This window comes from Sinocyclocheilus grahami, unplaced genomic scaffold, assembly GCF_001515645.1.
Source record: "Sinocyclocheilus grahami isolate Dianchi unplaced genomic scaffold, SAMN03320097.WGS_v1.1 scaffold1637.1, whole genome shotgun sequence".
Lineage (NCBI taxonomy): Eukaryota > Metazoa > Chordata > Actinopteri > Cypriniformes > Cyprinidae > Sinocyclocheilus > Sinocyclocheilus grahami.
The window spans coordinates 102,001-115,071 of NW_015506816.1; positions in this window are offsets into that span (position 1 = coordinate 102,001).

Sequence of the window (13,071 nt, forward strand, 5' to 3'; positions counted from 1 at the left end):
CAGACCGGTGTGTAAAACTCTCAGATGTATTTTTAAAGGGGTGGTTCTGTGTTTTTTTTCTAGGCTTGATTGTGTTTATGGGGTGCAGTCTAACATGTGTTAATACTTAGTAAAAAAAAAAAAACACCGGTCTGCCCCTTCTCTGAGAAACGCGCTGATCAATTTCCTGCTTTTATGAAGCCCCTCCCTCAGAAATAGGCGATGGGCTCTGATTGGTTAGCTAGCCCAGTGTGTTGTGATTGGCTAAACCGCCTCTAGTGCGCGTATAAACGTCCCGCCCCTCTCCTCAGTGGCATGTGCTCCGGTTGTATTGTAAACAAAGGTGTCGTTACTATCGCTTATCAGTTTATCTGTGCAAGCAAGGCTTTTAATGGTAGGCAGCTTCGTAACTTTGCAGATATTGTTTATGCTCAAACAGCATCATTACACACTACCTAACGTTAAAAAAGTGAAATCGCAATGAACCACCCCTTTAAAGATTCTATGCCGCGAACTTAAAATTGTTCACATACTTTTGAAAATCCAGCGTTTAGTTGATCCTGATAAGCGCTTGTCGTCACAGTTGTAAACATGATGGCTTTCCTCTTTCGTGAGGGGGTTTGGTGTCACGGCATCTTTGTTTCTAGGCAGAACGTTAAAGAACGCGACACACACGTCTCCCGGAAATCCTGTATAATTCAACCAATCCGATGACGACTTCGAAACTCCTGAATTGTTTCCACTTTTGTGTGCCATATGCATCAGACGTTTAGCCAACAGTCCGTGGGCGTGACATCTGAGGCTGAGACTAGTTTTTTACTGACCCTGCTGACACTGAGCATTTTGCTGTCCAATGGTTATGCATTAACTTTGCAATTTCTAGTATTGAATTAGTTTTGAATATTTAGCATGCAGTGTATTTTTCCTCTTCTGTTGTCGTGGTAATGCAAGGAATGTTGTGATTGGTTGTCAAGGCAGCCAATCAGAATTTAGCAGCCTCGTCTCTGATTGGCTGGTATTATGGCACATTGTAACGCTGAGCTGTGTTGAGCAAGCCAGCCGTGGGCATTTAGAGAGCACTGAGGGTGGGCATCAAGGGAGCAAGCTAGTGAAACGTTGCACGCGCAAAAGAGAAGGTCTGCACAAATCCAAAAACTTATTTTAAGCGCAAAATTGATTTTCGTGCGCTCAAAATACTTTCTTCTTTGCGAGTCAAACATTTTCTCCACAAAACTCCATTCGCGCGCGTGCAAAAATGCACTTTTGCATGCTCAAAATATGACCTTTCGCACGCAGAATTGTGGCAGAGATCTAATCCGATATTTAATGGGAAGTAGCACAATCTGAACGGGTAGCACAAATCGTCAGAACACAGCCACTTTCTATACGCGTGCTACGGATTTTTGCACTCAGAAAACCGTCTAACAGAAGTTTAAACTAATATGGCTTTAAAATGCGTGATTTCAGCTCGATAGACATGATAATCAAAACCAAACAGATGTTTTTCTAGCAATTACGAGCTGTAAAGTCACTTCTATATTCTGGAAAAGAGTGCGGGGAGCAGCAGCTCATTTGCATTTAAAGAGACATGCTCTTATACAGCGTGTTTCTGCTTCCACTCAAAATAGGCATTTTCAAAATGATATAATAAATTATCTGTGGGGTATTTTGAGCTGAAACTTCAGACACATTTCGGGGAAACCTGAGACTTTATTACATATTGTAAAAAGAGCATAATAGGTGCCCTTTAAAACCAGACCGATTACTTAAATGAAATGTACTTCGATAAAAAATCGAAAAATCGATACAGCATAATATCGCAATATTTTCCGCGGCAATACTGTATCGATACACGGACGTCAAGTATCGATCTTTAATTATACTATTTGGTAGAATAATAAAATCAATTACTTTACAGTCCACTAGATGGTGGTGTTGAGTTTTTTTCTCAAATAATTTAATGCACGGCAAGCAGTTGATTATCCCACTTATTCCATGGTCATTTGCCAAGTTATCGACAAGTTAAAAATTTAATTGAATTGAATGTTGGCCTACTCATGAACGTTTCTGTGTGCGCAGCGGGATCTCTGATCTCTCTCTCTCTCTGTCTGTGCGAGTGATGTTTGTGTGTGTCAATTAAAGCAGCGGCACATTAATATAGACCGGTGATTAAACTGACTTGGAACTACCTGTGCATTAAACCTGCCAGCCAATCAGAATCAAGAATTCCAAAAGACCATGGAATAAATTAAATGAAGTAAAATACTTGAAAAAAGAGCTATATACTAAAAAGAGCACAGCAGTGCATAGTATACCTATTGTAGCACATTGTTTACTTTAAGAGTACATGTTATGTTTAATTTAAATGTAACATTTTTATTTTAATGTGAGACTGTTTTATTTATTTTAAATTGAACAGTAATTTACTTTCAAATGCCCCAATTTGCTGAAGGGTATGCAAAAGTCTTTTGTACAAGTTCAAGTTGCATTGTTCAAAATAACCTGTAGTAGCACAGCAGTGCATACCTGTTTACATTTAATTAAGATGAACTAGATTAGACTGTAATACAAATATTTGAGTTTGCCAGGTGCATACAACATTTATGACAGGTTTTCATTAAATTGTTGGTCAGTTTGTCTGCTTGACAATCCCATTTTGCACGGCAGCAATAAAATTGAAGTGAAATAAACAAACTGAGAAATGTTTATTTTTAGTTAAAACAGATGTTGCCAAAGTTTTCGTTTGGGGACATAATTTGAAGTTGGAAAAAGGTAATAAATTGCAATATATTGCAGAATATCGCAATATATTTAAAATCACAATACTATTGTATCGTGACACAAGTGTCGTGATAATATCGTATCGTGGGGCCTCTGGTGATTCCCACCCCTAGTATTAGATACCATTAGACAATATTCACAAGGCATTTAACTTCTGCAATATATATTTACTAGTAAAAAGGAATATTCAGTGGTAAATAATGAAGGGCGGGATTTAATTGTATCCACTGAAGATATATTTAGGTGGATTTGTACACTACTAAAAAGTAAACCACCTTTTTTTAGACATGAATCATGTTTTTTGTCATACTATAGTGATACCATCTATCTATCTGTCTGTCTGTCTATCTATCTATCTATCTATCTATCTATCTATCTATCTATCTATCTATGATACAGTATATTTAGGCAAGGACCATGAAGTCGGTTTTTGGGGGAAATATACCTTGAAAATACCTTTTTGTTTTTGCTTATTTACTATGGTACCTTATTTTTGTACTCGCACCATGATTCTTTGAAGTACTTTGTAAATATATGGTACATTAATATGGTACACATTTGAAACCTCTGTGTTGTCATCTGATGCGATCACTGTACCATGGTACACCTGTATCTTTTTATTACATAAAGTTATACTACTGCACAATAAGACCAGGGACGTTTAAGCAAATAGATTGGGCCAATTTAGATTTATTGTTGTCTTTAAGAACTTTCATTTCAGAAGAAACATTTCACATTTAACAGCTTTGACCTTTTCATAATCACAAACGAATTTCAGTGCAGTAAAACCCAACAAGCATCTCCCTTCGCTTTTCTGGCATCCTTTTGAATCTGAACCCCTATCTTCTAAATCTGTGGCAGACAAGCGACGCTAACTCATTTTCAATTTCACGAGGTTTCCAGATCGTGCTCGCTGAGTTGGCCGGACAGAGCTTATTTCCATAATTACACAGCACATGCAAATGCTCGGTGACAATGGTATGAAAAGAAATGCATCTGGAAAACTGCATCATTTCATGATGGGAAAACATTATTTTGAGATGGAGAAAGATTATTTTTTTTACGCCTTAAGAATAATGCACTCAGGTTGTAAGGTAAACAGAGGAATCAAAATCTCCAGCTCCAAAACATCTAACAAACAATATATTTGATGGATTTGTCTTTATTTGCTTGAAATAAAATGCATTATGTGCTCATGTTAATATACAGAACCTTATTGTAATGCATTAAATGTTGAGAGTATTGTTTAATCACCAAATTTTGAAACTACACCAACCATAATCATAAGAAAGATGGACCAAAAAGTCATTGTTGTTACTAAAGTAAAGAAAAAGTCCAAAAATATTTTTTGTTCAGTCAATGTACATTTTCATTAAATATTAGCATTTTAAATATTTTTTTTATAATCAATTCTTTTGACTAAGTCAATAATATTGTCTTATTTTATAATAAATATAAAAATATTTTGATTATATTGTTTCAATCATACTACTAATAAAAAGTACTCAGTCTTGTAATTCTTTCTGATTTCAAAATGCTTTTGCTTCAGATTAAATGTCTCAGAGCTTGTTGGCTGCTTCAATGCTTGAAACTCTTTACTGAATTTTCTTAACACCATATGGGGGGAAAAATAATGAGAATAATACTAGAAGCAAGGTCACTGAAAAAGTGAGTGGTCGCTGTTACGCTCAATTGCAGCAACAAAGAATTCAGTCTAATCTCATTTGCTTTTAATTTGAGAAATACTCCACAAGGTCAGGTCATAAGGCCGGCGGACTGGTGTAAAAAATTATCTGTGATGGACTCCAGTATTTCTTTCAATTCCCTCGATCTGTGTGAGATAAATGAGCTCTCTTGTGCCCACAGTCTGTCACTGGGACAACCCTTTAGGCCACTCACATATCAGCTGATTAAATATATATTCCATGCTGTGTTTGGCTCCCGATAGGTTTTGGACTGATGTGACATGCTTTGATTTGTCAGACGCTGTGGTGAAATGTGGCACAGTAGAGTGTCCTGTCCTTCAGGGGATATGTAGTGGTGACTTTGAGTGTAGAAACGATGTTTCACCGAGGTCTGAAGCCTGTCTGTGTCAAACAGAGACTGATATTTGTCTTTGATCACATGGAAATGGATTCTGAACAGAAGTCAACTTAAAAATTAGATCACATGGAAGTTTGGACCCCATCTCTAAACCTATTATGTAGTCATAGTTTTGCAAAGTAAATTATTTATCATTACTAACCATGAAAAGCACAATTATTTTAACCTTGTCGCAGTCATTTAAAATTCATACCCTTCACACATTATAATGAAAAATGAAATAACCTCTGATGTTTCCTTTCACAGTGTTTTGTGTCAAACCTGATACATTACTTAAAGATTAGTATAAAAATGATTAGATTTTTGGTTAAAAAATAAATAATAATAATAATGATAAAATCAATCAATCAATCAATCAATCACCAATGGATCCACTGCAGTGAATGGGTGCCATCAGAACCAAACAGCTTATAAAAATATCACAATAATCCACAAATATTTTTCACTTTAAACTGTTGTTTTCAACTAAAATATGAGTCCTTTATCCATAATATTGCTTTCTACAGTAAAAGTCATCTCGTCTGAATCAGGAGAGAAATATGCACAGATTGAGCACCTTTTACAAGCGAAAACAGTCCAAAATGGTTCTAAACAAATATGCCAGGGGGCAACAGGGGTTGGACTTTTTCACTGGAGCAAGCGTTATAATGCATACCATTTTAAAGTTAAAATGGCTTGATGGATTTGTTTCTTACAAACACACAAGTTGTGTGGACTGTTGTGATTTTTCTATCAGCTGTTTGGACTCTCATTCTGACGGCACCCATTCACTGCGAAGGATCCATTGGTGAGCAAGTGATGTAATGCTAAATTTCTCCAAATCTGTTCTGATAAAGAAACAAACTCATATTCAGTTGGATGGGTTGAGGGTGAGTACATTTTCAGCAAATTTACATTTTTGGTTGAATTATTCCATTAATATGCAATTAAGTTTCTGAAAACATTACATTCAGTTAAGTATATTCTTTCAATAATAAGTACTCCAAGTATAATAAAGTGTTACAAAGGCAGAGGAACATGGCATTGTTTCCTCAGAATCAACCTGCCTCAGATTAGTGCTGCACCGTAGAGAAAAGTAGCAATTATTGCTGAGGGTCTCATTACAGTTTTTGGCTTGATTCATTACAATTTGGCACCAGCAATTAAACATGTTACTTAAACCAAACTCTTATGCAGTCTCGACTTGGAGGTGGGTGCCAAGACAATGAGCGCTGTGCATGCAGAAAATTAATTATGAAGTTAATCATGAAACAGAGGGAAAATTAGCAAGCTAAGTCCCAAGACACCATGCTACAGTACAGCATTCTGTGTCAAAACAGATCCAGCCATTGATCCTGGTTGTTCATTGGTCAGTGCAGCATTGGTGTGCTAAAATACATAATGTAGTTTCTTTACCTTCCTTTTCCGCATCATGTCTTTCAAAGCCGTTTACCTGTATTCTCAATACAGAACGGCTTCAAGGGCCTTATTGCTAAAGTATGTGTACTGAGTCACGTATGAAGCGCTTTATAACTTTCAGCACGTCACAAACAAACATGATTCCATCTGTTTCAAATGCAGAATAATGAGTTTCAGAGCGGTGAGGGGAAGACAGCGTCTCTGGTGTGCGCTTGCATCTGTTGTGAAAAACATGAGTTTCCTGCTTGGCCGAGCTTTGTGGATCACAGGTGGACTGTATTACACCTGAGTGAAAGAGAGAACGAGAGAGATTATCATGATGTGGGAGATGCTGGGAAAGAGAGAAACATGAAGAAAAGGATTGTAAACAAGACAAGCAGTAAGGGGTTTTGTCTCAGATGTTGCTCCTAAAAATCCTTGAACTGGAAACATAAATAAGAGCTATAAAATTACACTACAAAACATGTCCCCGAAACTGTAAATAAAACCGATTATTAGAGTATGTTTTTTCATAACAAAATTCACCAATTATTTTTGTTTTGTAGTAGTCAAAAACATGTTTCAGTATGTATATAAATGATTAGTTTATTGTAACGAATCAGCTCATGAGGAAATATGAATAATTAACCATAACAAGTTATAATTAATTATTCATATTTTAGATCCGCTGTAGATATTTAGCTGACCTCTCAGGGTCAACTGTCTTGTCAATTCTAAAAACGTTAGTTTCCTGGTTAAGGGAAATAACTTTCTTACTGTACAATTCTACAAAAGCTTGTAGCATAAATCTGCATGATTAAGTGACTCCAGTTATGAGCAAACAATGAACAACGTCAAGTGTGATACAAGTAAGGTTTTATTAACTACATAAACACTTAAACTAGTCTAACATACTACATAAACACATAAACTGGTCTAACATACACATACACACACACACACACCCTTTGTCTCTAAGCATGGTAATTTACGAAATTAAGCAGACTTGAACTTGAACTTGAATATATTGCCTATGTACCAATATATAATATACACGCTTGTTTCGATCATAAGAAGGCGAATTCATAGATACTACACATGGTAGAGATATATATATGTAAGCTGACAGGAGTGTGTTTCGATTATAAGTCTGCATAACAGTATACAATTTCAAAGACCAAATACACGATGACAATAATATACCCAATGACCTGAAGGATCATGTGTGTTCATTCAAAGAAAGGTTTTCCTATGAATTAATTAGTAGAAAAGTCCATTTCTACTCTGCCTCTTGCCCTGGGACATGCAGGGATTTTCCCTGCTTTGCATTCTTTTGGCCAATAAACCCAGTGATATCAGCGTTAGTTGCCATGCAACCAGGTGCCTGTTCGGCTTTCTGGGGTGTTACGCATTTCGGGGGGAAGGGTTCATGGGTCCTCATATGGCTTGTTAACTGAGGGGGGTTACAGAGTATTTGTTAAATATAAAAACAAAATATATATTGTGTGTTTGATTGGTCCAGACGCTACATTATAGTTGCCGCGGGTTGTTTTTCATGTCCGCGGGTTGAAGCGACCCCAATAACGCAATATTTAGCCCCTGAAATGTGAATTTTACTGGGGAACCCCACCAAAAAATGTGTGTTTTACCCCCCAAAACGATTTTTAACGGGGACCCCTCTCCAAATGCGATTGAGCTAGTTTTGGGCTAGTTTTGAGTAGCAATTGACCTATCGTAAGCCCCACCCCCCTCAGTTACTGTTGCGAACTCGGACAAACAGAGTTGCTAACTGTCTTACAATGACAGCTGTCATTGTGAAAACATTGTCCCTATATCTTCTTGATAAATTTTGGACACAGAAGGACCACCATTCAAGTGCGACTTAAATTTGCCATGGAGGGATATATAAAATATTTTAAAATAAATATTGTGGGTATTAAAGGAACACTCCACTATTTTTGAAAATAGGCTAATTTTTCAACTCCCCTAGAGTTAAACAGTTGAGTTTTACCGTTTTCGAATCCATTCAGCCGATCTCCGGGTCTGGCGTAGGACTTTTAGCTGCAGCTTAGCATAGATCATTGAATCTGATTAAACCGTTAGCTTCTCGCTCAAAAATGACCATAGAGTTTCTATAAACTTGACTTTTCTGTAGTTACATCGTGTACTAAGACTGACGAAAAATTAAAAGTTGTGCTAAGCTATGCTAATCTATGCTAAGCTACAGCTAAAAGTGCTACCGCCAGACCCGGAGATCGGCTGAATGGATTCGAAAACGGTAAAACTCAACTGTTTAACTCTAGGGGAGTTGAAAAATTAGCCTATTTTCAAAAATAGTGGAGTGTTCCTTTAATTTGGAAGTGAGGGTTTACAGTTCACAATGCAAGTGGGAGAAGTCTCATGTTACGTTCGTCACGATCTCAGATAACAACATCCCGGATCATGTATCGCAGGGTGTGATTAAATTAATTTATGTTTAACCAGTTTAATATGAAGAGATAGTGAAATGTAAACCTTTGTTTGTGTGTTTTTGCCATAGATTGCATAAACACGTTTTTGCCCTACACTGTACAAGACGCGAGAACAGTCTGCTATTTAGGTTTGTATGGACTCGCTAACTTTAACGTTAGCTAGTTTTAGCCAGAGATACCTTGCTAAAGCACAAGATGACATTAACATTCTGCTTGAGCAGATGAACCTACAAACCTACAGATGTCTGAGTTCCGCTCCCCGTGCAACTGATACTCGACTGCCATTGGCTCATCTGCGTTCGAGGGGAGGGGCTTACCGATAGGTCAATTGGGCAGGTTTTGTTGTGAAAACCTGGCAACCCTGAAGTAAGCATAAGTTGGTGAAAAAATCACAAACTATTCTTTTTGACACATAAAATATTTTTTTTTTGCCTTTTACTTTATTAAACGCAGCAAATATGAGGAGAAGACAAGGAGGCGGACATTTTGGAAAATAATATAATATGAATATAATAACAAATAATACTTTATGGGGCAGAAGAGATTGTAGAGATTATATAATTGTATAGAGATCGTAAAAAGATTTTTCAGAAAAGTATTGATCATGGCAGTGATGCAGAGTCCTTAGGAAACTATGTATCAAATATACTACAACTTTATAGGGTTAAAATATAAGTAGCATCAAAATAGCTGCATTAGCATTACTATCATAAACAGTTGAGATACAAAATAAATCTAATTTGATACAGCGTTGGTTCCAGAGGGTTGATCACCCTGATCTAATGTAAGAACGCTGATCGTGGCTTGGTTGATCTTACAGCATCATCAAATACGAAATCGATGAGCCTCACGGGAGCAGAAACCAATTAGTAGCACATCCCATTCAGGCCTGTTGCTCGGTTACGCACCCTCTCCACATGTTAATGCGACTCCTCATCTACCTGTTGCTCACGCAAGAGCTCTTGTGGGTAAAACAGAAGGGAGATGAGAAGATTCTGCTGACAACAAATTTGTACATCAAAACACATTACCGTAAGAGGCCGCTTCACATTCGAGAGAGTGAGAGGATTTTTAAAAGGAGAGAAATATGAAATGGTAAGGCTTGTTCGCTTGCAGTTTTTTGAGGAACCTCAAAGGAACTCCCTGAGGAGGTCCTGGTTTCCATAGCGAGCAAAGAACACGAGATGTTCTGGAGCAGCAGGAGTTTTATTAACCCTGAGGATTATGTCCCCTTGGCATCTATAAAGCTCTGAAATATTCAGCATGAAATGTTTGTAAGATCCAAAATCCATCCGCTGTTTTAGTCTACCATGGAAAAATTTGCTTTATTGAAGAATGTGGAAAAATAAGGCCAAAGTTAGAGTTAAAGTTTTGGGATTTAGTTGCATGTTTAGTACCATCAAATTTATTTACATTTAACACTTTTAAATTAAATCGTCAAATACGATATTCTAATGTAAAAAAATTATTATTTAATACTAAATAATCCAATTTATTAACAATTTAGAAGAGTCTAAATCTATTTGCCGATCAGTACAACTAGAAGGAAACAAAATGTCTGTGAAGTTGAAAAGGTGAACTGCTGGTTTGATTAAATCTTGCCTGAAAGTGTGCAAAATTTACAAAGCCCCCATTTTGAAGGATTTATAGGCCTTTTTGGAGGCTCCATACTTTAAAAACTAGATAGATAGATAGATAGATAGATAGATAGGTTTGACTGATATGAAATTATAGATAGATGTGTGTGTGTGTGTGTGCCAGAGCGAGGCATAGAAAAAGTGGTGTGTGTGTGTGTGTGTGTTGTCCCATTCCCCTCATCTCTCTCCCCCACTGCTGGCTATTAGAGCAGCTGTCGAAGTGGACAGGAAGGACTAAAGGGCATGGACCTGTTTGAGCTCATTTATAACAAGGTGCAACCTCAGGCATTTAGAGCCCCGGTGTCCTCTGTCTTAAAACACTTCCTCATTACTTCACTTCCTGTACGAGTCAATAACTTCTGAATGAATAACACTTAATGAAATGTGACATGCTATACTATATTGTATAATATGTGGTGCACACTGTATTAGCACACCTTATGTACCTTACAGCTTTTATAACAGTTACGATATAATCAAAATATAGAAGGACTCTTTGAATCATTATTTTAATAAGCTAATAAAAACATGTCACCCCTGACATTTTACTAAACTTAGGTTAATAGTTAGTTTAACATTTGTATTGTATTAACATGGTCTTGACTAATTAGCATCTAGAATCTGTCCATTTAAAATGTACAAAAACATATTCAGTCTATGTCTATCCTAATTCTGCGATATAAAGCCTATTACAATTACTTACTAATGCATATTAGCATGTTTTTTGGAGGCTCCATACTTTAAAAACTAGATAGATAGATAGATAGATAGGTTTGACTGATATGAAATTATAGATAGATGTGTGTGTGTGTGTGTGCCAGAGCGAGGCATAGAAAAAGTGGTGTGTGTGTGTGTGTTGTCCCATTCCCCTCATCTCTCTCCCCCACTGCTGGCTATTAGAGCAGCTGTCGAAGTGGACAGGAAGGACTAAAGGGCATGGACCTGTTTGAGCTCATTTATAACAAGGTGCAACCTCAGGCATTTAGAGCCCCGGTGTCCTCTGTCTTAAAACACTTCCTCATTACTTCACTTCCTGTACGAGTCAATAACTTCTGAATGAATAACACTTAATGAAATGTGACATGCTATACTATATTGTATAATATGTGGTGCACACTGTATTAGCACACCTTATGTACCTTACAGCTTTTATAACAGTTACGATATAATCAAAATATAGAAGGACTCTTTGAATCATTATTTTAATAAGCTAATAAAAACATGTCACCCCTGACATTTTACTAAACTTAGGTTAATAGTTAGTTTAACATTTGTATTGTATTAACATGGTCTTGACTAATTAGCATCTAGAATCTGTCCATTTAAAATGTACAAAAACATATTCAGTCTATGTCTATCCTAATTCTGCGATATAAAGCCTATTACAATTACTTACTAATGCATATTAGCATGTAGCTAAGCTAACAATGTAAAAATACATAGCACACAGCAATATTGCACAAAGTCTCTCTTAGCTTTTTCAGTCTGCCAAATGAATTTGTTTTTCACTTAACTCATTGTAATGCCTTCTGGGATTTCTTAAAATTGGACTAAAACGAGGTACAGTAACTTAGAAAGAAACATATTTCTGGTTTCCTTTTGAAATCTTCATTTCCTCAAAATGCTGTTTAGTTAGGCAGCATGCGTGTTTTTGGAACATATTAGCTAGTATGTAGCATTTTTATTTTCACAAGTCTCACTCTTCTTTGAGGACCATTTAAATGTGAAGGGGGCTTTTATCTGGATTGAATTGTTCGACCACAATAAACCATTCCAGCCTCTCTGTCCTTCCTGAGCCCTTTCCTTCCTCTTGGAGGACTGTCAGAATGGCAGGAACTCACTATTTAGTTTTCTTCCCTAAATCCTTTTTGTATTGACATCCTTACACACACACGTGTGTACACACATCCTCAGACAGACTAGCTTCAGTCGGCTTAAAGCCTTTGTGTGTGTGCTGTAAGGTACATTGTGTGAGAACTGAGACTTTGTAAACCGTCATCTAAAAATAATGTCAGAAATGACTAAACTAAATAACATTATGAACATCAGGCGTTAGTGACTATGGTGAAAGTGACCTTTTTTTAACACAAAGTGAGCACCGAGTATTTTTTTTCTGTTGTTGTTGATGTTGTTTCACGGATACAATAGTCTTGAATTTTAAACTGAAGGCGTTTGATGTGGATGAAAAAGTGTTTGGTCAAAACATTACGTCCTTATGTAGGAAATAAATTGATGTTCACTTGTTCTGGGAAGGATCCTATTTTTTTGTTAACTTCTGCAATCCTGACATCTACTGGTAGAAAAGAAAACACTACAGTTTTGGCACTCAACAATCCTGAGTAAACATCTAGATTATGTAATAATTCCCCAAAGATAAATACAATTCTTCCAAATATTGTAATTATTCATAGTTTAATATATATCCGTGTGTGTATGATTCATCCCCCCCCCCCCCCCCCCAAAAAAACAACAACAAAAAAAAAAAAAAAAAAAAAAACAACAGCAACAACAATAAACAACTTGAAATAAATAACAGCATTCATTTTTTGTAAATTTGAGTTTTATAATCACAACTACATCGCTTTAATTACTTCATGACTGGTTTTCAGTGATCTGCTGACAACTGTACAACTGTAGCTACAAGTTACACACACACACACACACACACACACACACACACACACACACACACACACACACACACACACACACACATGTTGTGC